Raw genomic sequence first — 4,747 nt, 5'->3', positions numbered from 1 at the left:
ACCTTCTAACAGGGTTCCCCAAAAGTCATTGCACACTTCCCTTTTTTGATGTTTTTTTTATTATTATTATTTATCAGATATGATTCAGGCAGACGTGAGGCTGTGATCATGTACAGTTTTATAAACATGTAATTTCCTTTCCCACGGCTGACCATTTGACACTGACGTCGCCTTTGAACAACCTAAAGTCGGTACAAGTAAAACTTTTTGACTTTTTCAAGTAACCCTTAAATTGCCCTCCAGATAGGCTTCGCTTGTCCTTGCATTTTTCATTTTGCTGCATGGTTGTCAAGACCAGGTCATTTTTCCGGAAACTTGCCATGAAAGCGCAAATTGTACTACAGTATGCGTTGAAGCAGTGTGATGGCAATAAAGCTTCTTAAACAGGCTCTGAGTTGCAGCTGGGGATGAAACAGGCAGCCATTTTGCAATGTTGCTCCAATGCCAATTGGCCTGCCGTGGGCAAGGGAATGATATGTTTATAAAAAACTGCAAAACATAATCTGTCAAACGCTGATGGCCTGACGTCAGTCCGAATGATACCTGAAATGAAATGGGGAAATAATTGTATAGAAACTTTTGGGATATACACTGCTTACAAATAGTTAAGGATATTTAGGGCTTTAGGGTGAAATTCCTGTATGAATCTAAAAACAGATGAACTTTATTTGACCTCTAAAGCATGATGAAGTGGATTGTTTGAATACCAAATTAAACCAGGAAATGTGCTGGTCCGTTATGAATTTTGCTTTTCAGCAACAAGTTAAACAGTTTAACGTGCACAGCAAATCGGTCCCTGTTCAATTTCCAGTGTGCGAGTGAGCAGTGTTATTTTAACAAAACTTACACTGTCAGAGTAAATGTCCTTGATTGTTGGGGTAGATGATGGGTGTAACCTAAATAGCACTGCCTTGATTGTTAAATTGACCAAACCCTCATTTCTGGTGAAAGAGAAACGTTCCAGCGCGCTGTCGACATTTCAATAGCGATACAACCAGTTGTTGTTGTCGGTACGACGTGGCTCAGTGGTAGAGTGGTCGTCTCCCAGCCCTGGCAGCACGGGTTTGATCCCAGGCCAGTGTGACTACGTCAAAGTATCCTTGAGCAAGATACTGAACTCCCAGTTGCTCCTGATGCCATGTCATCAGTAGTCAAAATGTAAAACGCTTTGAGGAGGAAAAGCGCTATATAAATGAAGGACCATTTACCAGACAGTGTAAAGTGTAGCTTGAGTTAAATTTTTAACACTAACACCAGTGCAACACACTCATAAGTGTTTAAACACCAGAGCTAAGTGTCGTTTGGCAGAATTAAATGTTGAACACTGACACTAGTGTAGAGTACTTTAAACACTACTCAGTGTTTACCAGTGTATATTTTTAACACTATCCAGTGTTGCAGTAACACTTGTTAAGTGTGAAACAAGTAACACTTTGAAAAGTGTCAGATTTACACTCATTGGTGTGGACACATTTAAACACTTTTCTCGTGTTAGATTTAACACTCTCAGTGTTAATCTAACACTGGCGGTTTTGCTGTGTGCATTCAAAAGTATATTTTTTTTCCGCAAGGGATGTCTACTTTGGTGTGTTTCTGTGTCTCTTCCGGTTGAATATTTCTTCTGATGACACTCTGTGACTCTCTAAACTCATCGGCCGCAATGGTGAGTCTTCATGCATACTTAGTAGTGTAAAGGATGCTTATAGTGTCAATAGCAGGTTGCAACAAAAACTGGATGAGTCACAGAAAGACCAAAATTACAGAAACATTGAATAGTTGGACATTTAAGGTCAAATAAGTTCACGTGCAAAGGAGTTTGAGCATGTTAGATTCATCCTGAAATTTCATCCTCAAGCCTAATAGCCATAACTCGTTTTCTGTAGTGTATTTGGTTGTCACATTCCATAACTTCTAATTTCACAATCAATGTGTTATAAATAAATATAACGATGAAATGCAGAGGAAATTGGGTAATACTATGATGTGATTATACCTTTATATGTTTTTCACATTTATAACAGCCCACTAAAGGAAACTGATGTGGCCCATGATGGAAATGAGTTTGACACCCCAGATTTTGTGATTTAGTTCAGTTTAGCTCCTTCAGTACTTTTCACCAAACGAATGCAGGCTCCATGCATTTCTTTGGTGAAAGTCTCTGCCTTCGTCAATGGAACACCCCAATGCCCCTGAATGTTGGTCTGTTTTTAAGGTCACTATAGGTCAATCCGTCGGTGTAAAGCTCTCCAGAGGTTAGAATGAGTGGCACATGTTGGGATCTATTTTGGATGCGGTATTTGATTCAAAACTGCAATTAGAAGTCTCATGAGTGATAATGCTTGATGGCTAGTGCTAGTTAGGTTGTTTTGTTTTTATACAAATTGGTGGCCAAATGAGAAAATAAGTGTATTGTTTGCTTCGCTTTTCTCCTCAAGATGACTTGTTTAAAGAGAATGACACAAGAAAGAAAAAGTCATAGCTGTGAAGTTTGGGTTGTACTACTTTGGTACTAAGTACACACGATAAGGAAATACTTCAGTAACCAAGCTTTTACTGCAGGTGATTTCACATTGCTTGGGGGTAAGGGTTAAAGTAGGGGGTGGGGGGGAAATCTTGTACATTTGATCCTCATTGTTTGCCCTGTCACCCTCAACTGACTCAACAATCATCTCCTTGCTCTCTCCTTTGAAAACATTTGAAACCGTGCTGAATAAAAGACTTCTCTTTCTCTGACAATGTTCAAGTCTGTTTCATGATGCGACCCCTGCAAGCTCATATTTGGACAGCAACAAATTATGTCAACTTTGATACGCCAACACAACCGCTTTAAAAGAATAGCAATCAACATGACTGATTTGTAGACCTTCAATTTAAGAGTCACATCTCAACTTATTGAGTTGTGCGGTGCTCCCTCTTCCGTGCTCCAGTTAAGAGACGAGCAGCAGCATTTTGAACCGACTGGAGATGATTCAGAGGCCTCACAAATTTTGCTGAAACTGTCCACATTCGCCATTAGGGAATTACAAACTTATACATAAGATAAGACAATTTACAAATAAGACACAAAAACAAGGGCTCAACACATGTGCTGTGTGGAACACCAAAGGAAAAAAAAAAAAAGTGGTGGGGTTAAGGTTAAGTCATGTGCTCCCTACACAGTAAATTATGTAGAATAAATTTGACTATATTTAGAGTGGGACCAAATAGGTTCAGTTTTAGAGTAATATGGACACTAGTAAAATAAAGAATTGTAAAAAATAATAAAAGTCACTCAAAGGTTGAGGAATGAACTCGCGACCTTCAGCTACTCCCTGAGCCACACAGCTCCTGCTGCGTGTTGGTATATAACTCGTGTCGGATGGAATTTTCCTAACTCCATGTCCAAAAACGATGTTTTTGGTCTCTTCTTGGAGATAAGCAAGCAGTTGAAGGGGCATAGCCCTGATGATAGTGTGACAGTCTCCCAAGCTGAAGGTCGTGATCGAGTTCGTTCCTCAACCCTTGAGTGACCTTTATTTATTTTTTTCGACTCTTTATTTTACTCTCTTCCAAGCGTAAATATTAGCCTACTTTGAGTTTATTTGGTCCCACTCCAAATAAAGTCAAATTTACTCTACAGTATTTACTAAACATAGATGTGGACTTGATGTAATGTCAGCAACAACCCTGACGTGAAGCATTTGAGTATCTGCTTAAACAGCATCTGCAATACACGAGTGACGCACGTTATCTTCCAGAAGAGGACGCTGTTCACTCCCACACCGGTAAACTCCAACACTGCCTTTCTTTGATCTTATTAGGGCAATCTAAATTCAGTCAGTCAGGTGGGCGACAAGTGTGTTGTGTGTGTGTGTGAGCGCATTCCCCAAAACGTTTCCTTCTGCACTATTTGCGGCACACAGCCTCAGTAGATTTATAACTCTTAGGCCGGATCTCCAGACTTAAGCTCCGACTTAGGCGCAGCTGATCCCTGAGACATAAAGGCACCAAGCTCCATCTTTCACCAGTCAAAAGGGATCACAAGCACCCGGGTGTGAGATTAGCAATCGCACCCTCTGCTGGACCCTCAACACACATGGATGAAACTTGTATCCCTGGAGATGACATTAAATAGCGTGTCAAAAGTTCAGTTGAGCCTATTCAATAAACTCTATTATTCATTTTCCTCACTTATGCATGAATGTGTACTACTACAGCCTTCCTCTATTATATGAGTCACATTTACATAAATCTCTCATTCAAAAAAACCTCACATCCACCAAAAATTTCACACCCACCAAACTCACAAAGACAAAACTTTTCAAACACATACCAAAAACAACCTCTCACATTTATCAACTCATACACAAAAACTCATCCAGACCACAACAAAAAATAACTCTCAAAAAACACACAAAAACTTTTCCCACTTACCAAAAACCTGTCACACATAACCATTAGCCTCACACCCACACACAAAAAAACTTTCGCATTCACCCAAAAACTCACACACACTCATGAGAAAAACTCACACAGCAGAAATTATCTCACACAAAAAATAATAATCTCAGACTGAACAAAAAGCTCACACACACAAAAATTCATCTTCATTAAAAACACTCACACTCTCCCCAAAATTCTCTCACTCATACAAAATCAAATGTTCATATGCACAAAATGAAAAGCCAAATTCACCCAGTGGCGAAAATTCTCAAATATACAGCAAAAAAACTCCCACTCAACAAAAATCCTCTAATGTAAAAAAATA

The 4,747-nt window shown here is 39.4% G+C and overlaps 1 protein-coding gene across 1 annotated transcript in view; it reads left to right on the top strand.

Moving 5' to 3' along the window:
* LOC144050551 (RNA-binding motif, single-stranded-interacting protein 1-like) overlaps positions 1-2,736 on the top strand; it is a 27,191-nt gene extending 24,455 nt beyond the window's left edge. The window contains exon 14 of the mRNA XM_077563911.1: positions 1-2,736. This exon is cut by the window's left edge and continues 1,265 nt beyond it. The gene's annotated coding sequence lies outside the window, so the exon portion shown is untranslated.
* Positions 2,737-4,747: the final 2,011 nt, after the last annotated feature.

Source organism: Vanacampus margaritifer, chromosome 4, assembly GCF_051991255.1.
Source record: "Vanacampus margaritifer isolate UIUO_Vmar chromosome 4, RoL_Vmar_1.0, whole genome shotgun sequence".
NCBI classification, from domain to species: domain Eukaryota; kingdom Metazoa; phylum Chordata; class Actinopteri; order Syngnathiformes; family Syngnathidae; genus Vanacampus; species Vanacampus margaritifer.
This window is presented reverse-complemented; position numbering and strand designations above follow the sequence as displayed.